Raw genomic sequence first — 13,384 nt, 5'->3', positions numbered from 1 at the left:
GGTGACAATAATTAGATCGCAGATTTTTATATTAAAGTTAAAAAATTGATGTTTTATGTTTTTTTCTTAAACCGTTAGTAACAGTTTTAGCCATAAAACATTAATTTCGGACGGAATTATGAAAAAAATGCGATCTGATCTTTGGTCAGCAGTCTTGTATAATTGGTTTGCAGATATTTACGCAAAATATTGCTCATTCCAAGACAAAAAAAATAAAAAGTTGTCAAAACGTTCAATCTATGAGAGTGCAGCTTTAAAACATTGATACTATAGAAAACAAGGACCCTACTAAACCCTGATATATATCATACAGCTACTCATTTCGATGAAAGTAACTAGTGCATGTGTTTTGGATAGACTACTGAACTGTCGATATTAAACTAACGATTCTGTAAACGGTAAAACTTCCTAATATAATATATTTATTGTTTTACACAGGATATTCCTTTCCGTGATAAACACTTGTGCAATACTTCTGAAACAGACTGATGATCTGTTGATATCATAATGGTACTGCAGAGAGTTAACATCCTGATATAAGTGTGGATATATATTCACACAGGACACTCTTTTCTATGATAAACTCCACAGTAGCTCGACAAAACATGTGTTGTTATAATGACCAGAGTTATTGTTCATCATTGCATCACCAAATTAATAATAAAGTATGCGATATAAACATTTATACCTGACACTACTAGCTTCATGTCTAAAGAATGGATAAGTATTATAAGTAAAATTATAATTATCAAACCTCAGTCTTCAACATTAACATACATAAAAACAAAAACGGACGAAATATTTATAAACTTGACTTAACGAATTGCTTATGGAAAATGAAAAAAGAAAAGAGGCTGAAACTCCCTACCCCTATTGATAATTCGGTATGCATGACCTCTTGCAGACTCAAAAGGGTGTACGCAGAAACGTAAACGTCTGCATCATTCTCTTACATTTAGTTGTTGTGCATTTTTGGGGTAGACACTTAGTGGGAGTCAGTTATGGCGTCGGGTTACAGCCTCAAAAGTTTTTTTTGACTTTAATATCATAATTTTATACCCATTTTACCTCTAAAGTATACCTATTAAATGTGTGAATAAAACACATACGATGATTTAAAATATTACATCGATCAAAGTTATTTGATTTTTTTTTCGAGTTTTGGTAATTTTAGGTACTTCAGCGAAAACAAAGATTCGGAAGAACTTTACCAATCGACAAATCATTTGAATGATGTCAGTATAGAAAAGTGGTTTGCCTTGGTGACGAAAGTCTGTACGTCCGCGAACCTCATGCTTTCATTTTAAAAGAAAACAAATAGTAATTAGTTCGCAAAGGAAAGTTTCATTTGTGATATATTGGTGATATACGAAGGTTCGATGTGTTCGGGCAGTGAAGCCAAACACCTTTTATATTTTGCGCCAATCCAATAATTCTTGTTGGCGGCTTTTACCGTGCATTTGTTTTGATATGAACAACAAAAGGATATACTTTTACAATCTGTTGTTGTCGACTGTAGAGAAACTCGTGTTGCATGAATGATAGGTATTGCATTGAAAAGAACTAGGTCTGCTGAAAGTCTGAAATGATCGAGGTTTATGTAGTCAGGAATCGGGTCAGACCCAAATCGTGACACGTTTACATCACCTGTTAAAATGATGCATTTTAGTAAGGTCTGACGGGAAAACGTACTCACATTCAAAATAGATGTTACAAGCAATGAAAAATATTGTCGACAATCATATACATTAAAGGGCTTTGAAATGTTTTACGGGGCATATAAAAAATCAGTTCTTAAAAATAATACAAAGAAGACAATAAATGACTTAGGGGTGGTAAGTAGTAACTGTGATAGAACGCTTACATCTCTGGTATTTTCTAAAGATGCTGTCAAAAAAGACGTCCTTGAACATGAAACCGGCATGAGCCGAGAGAAAGAGAAACTATTCAGGAATGAAGGGAAACGGAGAGAAAAGGAAATCTAAAAAGGAAATAGTCTGAATATGTGAGCGTAGACAATGGGGATCTTGGGCTGTATGCGGTGGAAGATTTGACAATACACCAGACTGGATATAGTTGTGATCGGTGTGACTAGTGGATGCATTACAGTTTTGTTCGCATTAGCACGGTTTAGGACTGGAATAAATATGAAGGCGATGCTCAATCTGTAAAATTAGTGTAACGTTTTTTCTAGTGATTGATTTCTTAGAAATTTTGTTCAATATAAGACTGATATATCGATATACCGTAATTGTTTATGTCGTCTGAGCAGCATTGGCAGACATATAGGGGTTATGTTGTCCAGCGTCGTCACATTTTTATTTCTTTTCAATAACGAAAGCCTTTCAGAACAATTCTTAGTCAAACTCGGATACAATTCGTTTTGGCAAAAAGCTCCATAGTTTGATAAATGCAATATTAACCATAGCTGACATCAAAACTGTAATGCATAAATTGATCATTGATAATAAAAATGAAGAAGCACTATAAACTCCAGAGTTACAACCCTTGTAATTTCAAGATAGAGCCATATTTACATTATATGCCTAGATATAATTGATAAGCATTTCCTATTTAAAAGAGAGCACCACATGCAGGCAACGTATACAATTTGCGCAATAATCTTGGTGTTGTCCTGTTACTGGTGTATGCATACACCATGATATCAAAGTAAAACAAATGTTGATTGTTTTCCAGATGTCATCCTCCGAACCATGAGAAGTGAGGAAAAAATAAAATTAAAGACGATAGTCGATGGATATATTTATTTATATGAACTTTTTTCTTCTGACGGACAGTGAAAGAGATAAACATAGAGAGAACGTTCGTTTGTAAAGGGAACTTTTGATATTTCTTAGACGGTGGCACAGAGGTGGGAGAAATACCGATTGAGTTACTTTTCTTGAAGGTAAAATAGCTCCTAATGGGTTCCGGTCGGGGCGATCGATAAAACTATTTTTGCATCATACCTGTGACTAAAATTCATTATTTCGTCCAGAAATATGTGATTAAACAGATGGTCATTTGAAACACTTACAACCTAGTTAAAGTAAACTAGTTGACTTACATAGGCATAATATTAACATAGATATCGGTGCGTTTGAAATGCCTCCAGTTTTCTCGTCGCAATGGAACGGTCATCAAGAGTAGAATACATTTAGAAATAAGGACATGAATTTACTTGAACTGTCAAGGTTAATTCCGACGAGCCTATTCCTACCGTGAACTAAATTACGCCAAAATACATAAAACATGTAGAACAAGAAAGAGGAAAAACAATGGTCCATTCTGATGCTCAGTTCTGTGTCTAAACGATATATTCATAATAACAATTGTAGCACCCTCGCTGCCTTCTACATTCAGCCCTTCAATCTTATTTTATGAAGTCAGAAAGAACCACCTCTGAATATTCAAGTGATGGTTAATATGGATATTTGGTGTCAAATGTTTTATTTCTTAAACAATAGCAAAGCAGGCTCTCAGAACTTAACCAAATGGAGACGTTAACCAGAAGCAGACTGCCTCAAACTAGGTTCGCAGACCCCAAGATTTAAACCATGCAGTATGAGTTAGCGAAAGGCTAGACCTTCACTGATTATAATTCAAGTGTGCCGGTAGTCATAATGAAGCTAATGAATAATATTAGGATGTAACCATTGTATTTCTTATGCCATTAAAGTCTAAAATTGTATGACAGTTATATCTCAAGTATTCATTCAATTCAACTCAAAGTGTGAACGGCACGTTGTGTTCATTGACAGGATATAACAAATATAGGACGTAAAATATGACAGGACAGACACCAAAATGATACCCTTCTGAATAGCTATGGCTTTGTACTCATTATTATGAATTTTGGGTGTCAGGATGTTATGGACCATGGACTTTATGGACCGGGCATAACAGACCATATGTGGGGACACTACGGACCATGATTTATAATTTCTTTACAGTTTGTTTTACCTCTATTCTCTTCTTACTCTCATCCGTTCTGTTTACCTACAGGTAAGTATTATATTTTGAAGAATTGAATTTTAATTAATAAAATGATAAAAATAATTATGTCCGTGAATTCAATTACAACATACGTAAGACAAAAGCTGTCGTAGGAAAGCCCGCTCGACTATACGGCGCTTTAAAATAAATACAATAATAATGCAATATGTTCCTGTCAAAAGCAATAAAAAGAACATTTAAAATGTAAACAAGAACCGCCGCAATGCGACGAAACCAGGTTTTCAATGCTTGACAAAAGAATTTCAGCCTTTGTTGTGAGATTCAGATTTAACTGTGTTTTTTTTTGAGTAACAGTGAACCTTGACCTTGACCATAGGGACCCGAAATGCAATTCAATTTAAGTCCTTCGTAATCTCATCCTACGTACCAAGTTTTGCCGCAATATGTCAAGCCTTACTTAAATTATTCAGTATCAACCGTTGTTTCTATTGCAGTAACAGTTACCTTGCCCTAGGGACCCAAAACGCAATCCCATTCAATGTATACATCTAATATTCCTATATACCAAGTTTTATTACAACTTGTCAGTCATAAATATAGTTATTCAGTACATACTAGTTTTTGTTTACAGGACCTTGACCTTGACCATGACTGTCGGAGCTATCAACACAGTCCCATGAAAGGAATCAATAAACTCTTCCTTTTGAACAACACTATCATTCACATCATAAATTAGAACAAATCTATGTTGTTTTTTAATTTCTGAAAATCACATACACACATACAAGCACGCACGCATGCACACACGCACGCTCCTAACCACAAACACATGTACACACACATACATACACACAAATCTCCCTCACACCCACACATGTTCCTTTATTATATTAATGCTTTTACTATATGGTTTTGTTAAGAAAAAATACCTTCTATACTAATTATTTGAGTTTTGTGTCGGCATACAATCGAATAGTGTTGTTATTTTAAAATCATAAGTTTAATACATTCCATTTGAGATTGTCGGAATCATATATATCCTGTTATAGCGCAATATGTTCTACATCTTTGTCTCAGAGTTAAGTATTGTAAATAGGCATTGAATGATGGGATAGTGTTTCGGTATTTAATTGAGAAAATAAGAAAAATACACATAAGTGTGTGTTTAGATTTGATATGGATACAAAAAAACAAACTATTTCTTTTGTATTAATGGTTTTTATGGATTGTTGTTTAATAATGCCATTTAAGGCATTTTGTAGGGGTTGTACTTTCTGACAGGGCGAAAATAGGTGATCTAATTTTTTGATATTGATGTTACAAAAATCAAATAAGTGCGAAGTTTTTATTTTATATTTGTACAAATATGTATTTGTGGGTACTATTCTTAGTAAGAATTTGCATGGAACGTTTCGTAGCTACGTATCATTTGAGCTTATGTAAATGGTATTTTATATAATTCCAACCATTATTTTCTTTGTTCGGGAATGTAAGTTGCCATTTATTTTTTGATGATGGGTTGATATTGTTTTTTGTTGTCAGGAATTTAGAAATTTGTTTGTCTGCTTCGATTCTTTTATCCTTTCCGAATATATTTGGGGCCTGGTTTGATTGATATTTACGAATTTATTTTCATTTTTTATTTATTTCATCGTTTTCCGATAGGAATGTTCCTTCTGGTGTAATATATTTATTACTGTTTGATCAAAATCATCTGATTCTAGTAATTATTCATGGCCGTAGTTTTGTAGTGTTTTTTTTAAATCAAATAATGTTTTCCAGTCTCCATTATTTGACGGGTCTGTGTTCCCTTTTATCCGCAATGCATTTTGTTGAATTTAAAAATGATTCTATATCCGTCAGCCTAAGTCCACCGTGTTGGTAGTTTTGGTAAATGATATGTCATCCCAAAAGGTCTTATAAAATTCTGCAGTTAATTCATCAGAACCCGGGCTTTTATTTGTTTGCATATCTTTTAGAGCTAGTTCACATTCGTAGCTGGTAAAAGGCCTTCACACGCACAAATTTCATCTTCGTTAAGTATTTTGTAAGGATTTTCTAAATAAAGGTTACGTTTCTTCCTTTTTAATTTTTTATCTCTAGAGTATACTTTTGTGTAAAACTAACTACATTGTTTAAAATGTTTCGATACCTGTTATTCTTTCGTTTTTAGCCTTTAGTGCATTTATTGATTTTCCTCCTGAGCGTTTCTTCTCAAGGTTGGCAAAAAAAATCGTGATCTTTAAATCCATTAAACGTTAACCGGACGCCGACGCCTCAATATTCTTGAAATAGACGAGCTACACACAAACAAATATTAGTGAAAAATATTTTTTTTCTCAAATAAATCAATCACATATAAATACTATAAGTTACGGGGTTAGCAGGTGTCCCGATATGAACTATACGGGGCAAAGGCCCGAACCCGAATATGGTTTCCTGCCCTCCGTATATCCCATATTGGGTCACCTACTAGCCCCGTAACGTATATATCTCGTCGACAACCTGTTTACATGTTTTCATATATTTATTGGATTCGGAAAAAAGACGCCATTATGGTAAACTATAAATCTGATGACCGACTATGGAAAAAAATGGGGTCACCGGGTGACCAGTCCGGGACCAATGGTTATATGTTTGAGGCGTGATACACATATACACAATCATGTATTAACAATATATAGCAAACGATTAAAGGCACATCAAACAAGTTCCCTACAAGTCACACAGGGCCGTTTAGTTGAGCACGAGCCTTTAGGAGACCACTTGTAGATCTTTCGTTCGCGAAGCATTGCGCACGCCGCTTCTTCAGGATACTAGTTATTCATCATTTTCATTTGAAATGTTAATGGTAAAAAAAAACAAGAAGATTGCTGGAAAAACGCCAACAGTGTCAAGCCCACTGCTTTAAACTTATGAAAAGGTTCTAAAACATGTTGTGGTGCAAGAGTGAAATTGACTTATGTACATGGTTTGTGTGTGGACAGGCTATCTGTTGATAGTGAACTCTTCTAACAAGTTATTTTGAAATCCCCAAATGTATGGCCAACAAAATGCTCGCACAGCCAAAAAAGGTGGTACCCAGCATTCACTCGACCAGAGACGGATGGATGCACATACAACAAAACCGCTATTGGGGCGTCCTCGTCAAGCTGACTACAAGCTTTCTTTTAACCTAAAAAAGCTTGTTAAAATGGCGGCGAAAAAGGCAAGCGTTTCTGCTCGCACTTACAGGTTAAAATAACTTGATGTTTTGTAAACGTAAAATTACATATAAGGACATATTCCTTTTGAAGTGCAGAATGGAACTGTGTTTTTCGTGTGGATATATTTGTGGTCTGAAAAGTTATGAGGTGACATTTGATACCTATGTGACCGCGTTAGGGGATCTTTTGGGTGCCCGTCCGTCCGCTTAAAGTCAGAAAATCAACAAATAAGTGCTATAAGTTCGCCAAACTAGCACCTGACTGTTATAACACTATCGACGGCGAACGCACTTCAGAGATTGAGATCAAACATGTTACTTAATGGCTCAGTGTCAATCGCGCAGGATGACCCAGCGCTTCCGGCTGCCTTAAAGAATCGAATGTTTTAGCCACACTGCCTAAGCTCCTGGCGGACGTTGATGACTTATAGATTCAGCAATAAAAGTCTACAGATTTATCGTTTGATGTGAAATCCATACTTACTAAAGTGTTTCCCTGCATGACGTTCTGATTAGTTTAATTAATAGATAAAAGCAAGCACTGTTACTGTAAATCTACAATTTAAACAATTTGTCAACGAAAAGTTTCGAAATCAAAGGCTATCTTCTCAGACACAAAAGGTTGGGGGGTGCTTTGAAAACCTACCGGAAGGTGGTTGGTAAGATATGCAGTCATATTTGACCCATGTGATCAAATAAACATACAAAACAAACAGTATTTACAGGTGATTCATTGCATACATGGCAGTGTTTACAGGTGATTCAATGCATACATAATAGTGTAATAGGTGATTAAATGCATACATAAAAGTGTTTACAGGTGATTCAATGCATACATAGCAGTGTTTACAGGTGATTCAATGCATACATAACAGTGTTAACAGGTGATTCAGTGCATACACAACAGTGTTTACAGGTGATTCAGTGCATACATAGCAGTGTTTACAGGTGATTCAGTGCATACATAGCAGTGTTTACAGGGGTTTAAATGCATACATAACAGTGTTTACAGGAGACTCAATGTATACACAACAGTGTTAACAGGTGATTCAGTGCATACATAGCAGTGTTTACAGATGTTTAAATGCATACATAACAGTGTTTACAGGAGACTCAATGTATACACAACAGTGTTTACAGGTGATTCAGTGCATACATAGCAGTGTTTACAGATGTTTAAATGCATACATAACAGTGTTTACAGGAGACTCAATGTATACACAACAGTGTTAACAGGTGATTCAGTGCATACAAAGCAGTGTTTACAGGTGATTCAGTGCATACATAGCAGTGTTTACAGATGTTTAAATGCATACATAACAATGTTTACAGGTGATTAAATGCATACATAACAGTGTTAACAGGTGATTAAATGCATACATAACAGTGTTAACAGATGATTCAATGCATACGTATTACAAACAACTTTAACAATTAACCAACACTAAGACATAATATTGAGTAAGCACAAACTACAGTTGTAAGTTAAGGCAATAAAACGTTGTTATATATTAATGGATTTTTAAGTGTTTGAAACCTGACAATGTAAGTGTATAATACTTATAAACAGAACAGAACAGAACAGATATTTTATTAAGACTTGTACAAAGTACATCTTCTTCTTAACCACAAATGAATAATAAATAAGCAAACACATGGTATGACATAGGTTATACATTATATGAAATAGAATCATAAATACGCTTAAAAATATATATTCAAATCAGGTGAGGATGAACAAAACTATTATAATTAGAAATCAATATTTAAAGTTGATCTAATACTCACAGCTGATTTGACAAATAAGGATAGTTTTCTAAGTTCTTGTTTATTTCTTGTGTTTAACAGTTCAATGAACTTAAAAACAGACGGACGTAAATAATAATACCGTTTTATATATTTCTTTCTTATAGTTTCAAAACGTGTACAAATACAAATAAAATTAAATTCGTCTTCTTTGTTATAGTAACGTACATATGTGCTCTCTCCAGCAACTTATTTATAAATATGAAGTTTTAACGAAAGCTTCAAGTATTGTTTTACAATACTATTAATATCAACAAATATCTGTAGCCCCCTACATCGGACAACATATACCATAGATGATTCACGTCTTCAAAATAGAAGTATCTTCTTGTTTCTTTTTTTCATTTCATTTGTTAATTTACCTCAAAGTAAACATAGTCTGAAAGATATGTTTCGATTTCTGTTTGACATAATCTGTTTAAAAGGGGCTTAAGCTTGTCAACTATGCCTCAAACTGCATTTGTTTTTAATTTCTGAGTAAGCACTGCAGCAAAACAGGAAATGATGTTCTGATTGTATATCTTTTCGTGGAAGTAAATCACACACTCTATCTTGCCAATATACGTAATCATATATAACATTTTCTTTAAACGGAGAATGCAACGAGAAATTTAAATCTTTATTAATCTGCCTTTTTTATTTTCAACCAAATCGATATAGCAATAATATATTAAATCATTTTTATACAAGAAAAGGTTCTTCATTTTAGGTTAATTCGGTAGTGCAATGAATGCATACGGCCCTTTCGTATAGTTACAATAAATGCCCAAGACCCTTTCGTATGTATGTCTTAAGACCCTATCGTATGTATGTCTTAAGACCCTTTCGTATGTATGTCTTAAGACCCTATCGTATGTATGTCTTAAGACCCTTTCGTATGTATGTCTTAAGACCCTTTCGTATGTATGTCTTAAGACCCTTTCGTATGTATGTCTTAGGACCCTATCGTATGTATGTCTTAAGACCCTTTCGTATGTATGTCTTAAGACCCTATCGTATGTATGTCTTAAGACCCTTTCGTATGTATGTCTTAAGACCCTTTCGTATGTATGTCTTAAGACCCTTTCGTATGTATGTCTTAAGACCCTATCGTATGTATGTCTTAAGACCCTATCGTATGTATGTCTTAAGACCCTTTCGTATGTATGTCTTAAGACCCTATCGTATGTATGTCTTAAGACCCTATCGTATGTATGTCTTAAGACCCTTTCGTATGTATGTCTTAAGACCCTATCGTATGTATGTCTTAAGACCCTATCGTATGTATGTCTTAAGACCCTTTCGTATGTATGTCTTAAGACCCTTTCGTATGTATGTCTTAAGACCCTATCGTATGTATGTCTTAAGACCCTATCGTATGTATGTCTTAAGACCCTATCGTATGTATGTCTTAAGACCCTTTCGTATGTATGTCTTAAGACCCTATCGTATGTATGTCTTAAGACCCTTTCGTATGTATGTCTTAAGACCCTATCGTATGTATGTCTTAAGACCCTTTCGTATGTATGTCTTAAGACCCTATCGTATGTATGTCTTAAGACCCTTTCGTATGTATGTCTTAAGACCCTTTCGTATGTATGTCTTAAGACCCTATCGTATGTATGTCTTAAGACCCTTTCGTATGTATGTCTTAAGACCCTTTCGTATGTATGTCTTAAGACCCTTTCGTATGTATGTCTTAGGACCCTATCGTATGTATGTCTTAAGACCCTTTCGTATGTATGTCTTAAGACCCTTTCGTATGTATGTCTTAAGACCCTTTCGTATGTATGTCTTAAGACCCTATCGTATGTATGTCTTAAGACCCTATCGTATGTATGTCTTAGGACCCTTTCGTATGTATGTCTTAAGACCCTATCGTATGTATGTCTTTGGGGTAATTAAACAAATCACGTTCAAAATCGATTTCTCCCGATACACATGCAAAAAGTGCTTTTGACAAATTGTCTGAACTTTGAATTGAACAGTCCAATTATGTAAGGATTGATGGCATTATTCAACATAAATGATCCCAAAGCGATCTGTATTCCGACGCTGAATTCTTGATCTTTTGAATTTGGGTTCTGTTTTACAGTAACATTTGCAATAAAGTAGGGCAGAAAACTTATTATAGATGCTATTGTTATGACAATCATCATCAGGGTAACTTTTCTTTCAACGTGATTTTGCTTTGTTCTTTTTGAATAATGTCTTTTGTCTCTGTTATGTTTTTGACCATTGTCGCTTTTGAAAGACAAATTCTTAAAATATTTATCTGCGTCACTAGGTTTGTCTTCCCCATGAGGGTTTATTTTTAGACGTTTGTCCATGTCCGTGACAACAGCAATGTCGCTTGATAATGTATAACAGGGATCATCATTCAAGTCAAGTTTTTCGTGGCTGATAATATCTGGATTAGATGGCACACATAAAGGTTGCGTGGAAGACTTCACTGCATCATTTATTGTATTATTGCTGTGCGTGTCTGATAATGATGTTTCTGCCGTGGTACTGGCTCTTACATACCAGGTACTTGTACTGGCATCTTCTTGGTGGCCATTCGCTGATCTCCCTTTTCCTTTGTAAGCGTGATTGATATGCTGTCTTGAGATCCATAGAGCTCTGGATATCAAAACATACAAAACTAAACATCCACCAATGACTATGATAAATGTCAGAAGATCAAAAGCATGGAATAAGGTAATAGCAGCTTTTAATTCAGGGTCCTTTGAATGCGTGCAATAGAATGCTTCAATTGTTTTTCCACTTTCTTCTTCTGTCACGTTTACTTGAACAACATCAATAATTACAAAATCCCTTACAGAATGAACCATTGCTGCAATAATGATAATCAGGAATGAAATCTTGGCTGATTTAATTGACAATTGCCATCCAAAGGGTCGACAAATCTTCCGGTACCGATCAATAGCCACAAACAATAGCATGAAACCTGACGTGATTGCAAGCCAATGGTTAAAGAAAAATATCATTTTGCAGCCGGGTTTGTTTTTGAATGTAACCGAAAAACAAAGTTCGATGATTTCGTCGGAAAATAAGATGCATGCTATAAGATCAACTGTTGTAAGCCCCGTTAGTATCACATGTGTTGATGTCCTTGGTACTTTGAAGCCATAGAACATGACGGACATAATATTGCCAAGTATTCCAAACACTATGATGAACAAGGTATAGGCGATGGCCCCGGCATACTCTTCAATTTTCCTTTTATTTAAAGTTTCGAGATCATCGTTATAACTGCTGTTGTGATCCATTTTATAATTTCTGGACTTCCTGAAAGAAGATAACGATACTGTTTAGTTGATTAAATGTTCAAACACTTGATGTAATCAATTTGAATTAATTCGCATACATCAAGTTTAAACACATTTTTATACACTACGAATATTTTCAAAACATAAATTCTACTTTAACTTGCCTTGAAACAAAGAAGTTTGCAATTGAAAACATATAACCCTTACGATGATGACATGTTAAAATGAATGTTACTTGTACAAAATAATCCGCAAACATTTATGAAGGAAAATGATACCCGACCAATTGTTTTTCACATTTATCTATCACTATGTTTAAACCGGAACTACTACTACTAGAATGCTATCATAATTATTTGTATAAACGTCACAAAACAATGAGGTAGAGCATTTAAAATAAAGTAACAATACTGCCGAAGGCGATGATGGCTGTGGTGCGAATGTAGCCCGGTGGTGACGATGCTTTTCAAGAGAAATAATTGCTCAATAATTGCTTTTTTTAACCATTCTAACAAAATAAGGATAAACTTAATACTGATAAACAATGTGTCGCACCATGATAGTTTGTTTCCAATTATGGTTCCTTCGATTTCATTTCGAAAAATCGACCTCAAAGATATCTTCCAAAATATTTTACAGTCCAATAAAAAAAAAATCAAGTCATTTTCCGTCTTTTGCGGAAAAAAATAAATTGTCCAAATAGATGTATTAATCTATAAGCATTTCGTTAAAAAAATCATTTTAACATAAGTCAGGACCCAGATATTTATATTTACAATTAGTCCAAAAGCTAACGCATATAGAAACAATTCTGCTTAAGGTGATCAATATCTTGGCACTGGTGCTGCCCGGTGGTGACGTTTAATGTACCTGTGCTTATTATAAAAGTTACATAGAAAGTAGAATATCGTAAATATTACCTTTACGCCTAATCCAACTCCAACGTTCTACTCATGTGCGGGTGCTTGATCGTTCCTAAATTTATATATCGTGAGAATATGGTTTGTTTTGAAAATTGATGTGCCTTGGTAATCGAAACACTTACAAAAACATTAACAATAGCAGTTAAGTGAAATAAGGAAGTTTAAGTGTGTTGTACAATTTTGGAAATTGAATGTGTTTTTTACTTGGTAAAATGTCATGTAAATGGTGTATTGATTAAAAG

This window comes from Mya arenaria, chromosome 6 (genome assembly GCF_026914265.1).
Source record: "Mya arenaria isolate MELC-2E11 chromosome 6, ASM2691426v1".
Lineage (NCBI taxonomy): Eukaryota > Metazoa > Mollusca > Bivalvia > Myida > Myidae > Mya > Mya arenaria.
This window is presented reverse-complemented; position numbering follows the sequence as displayed.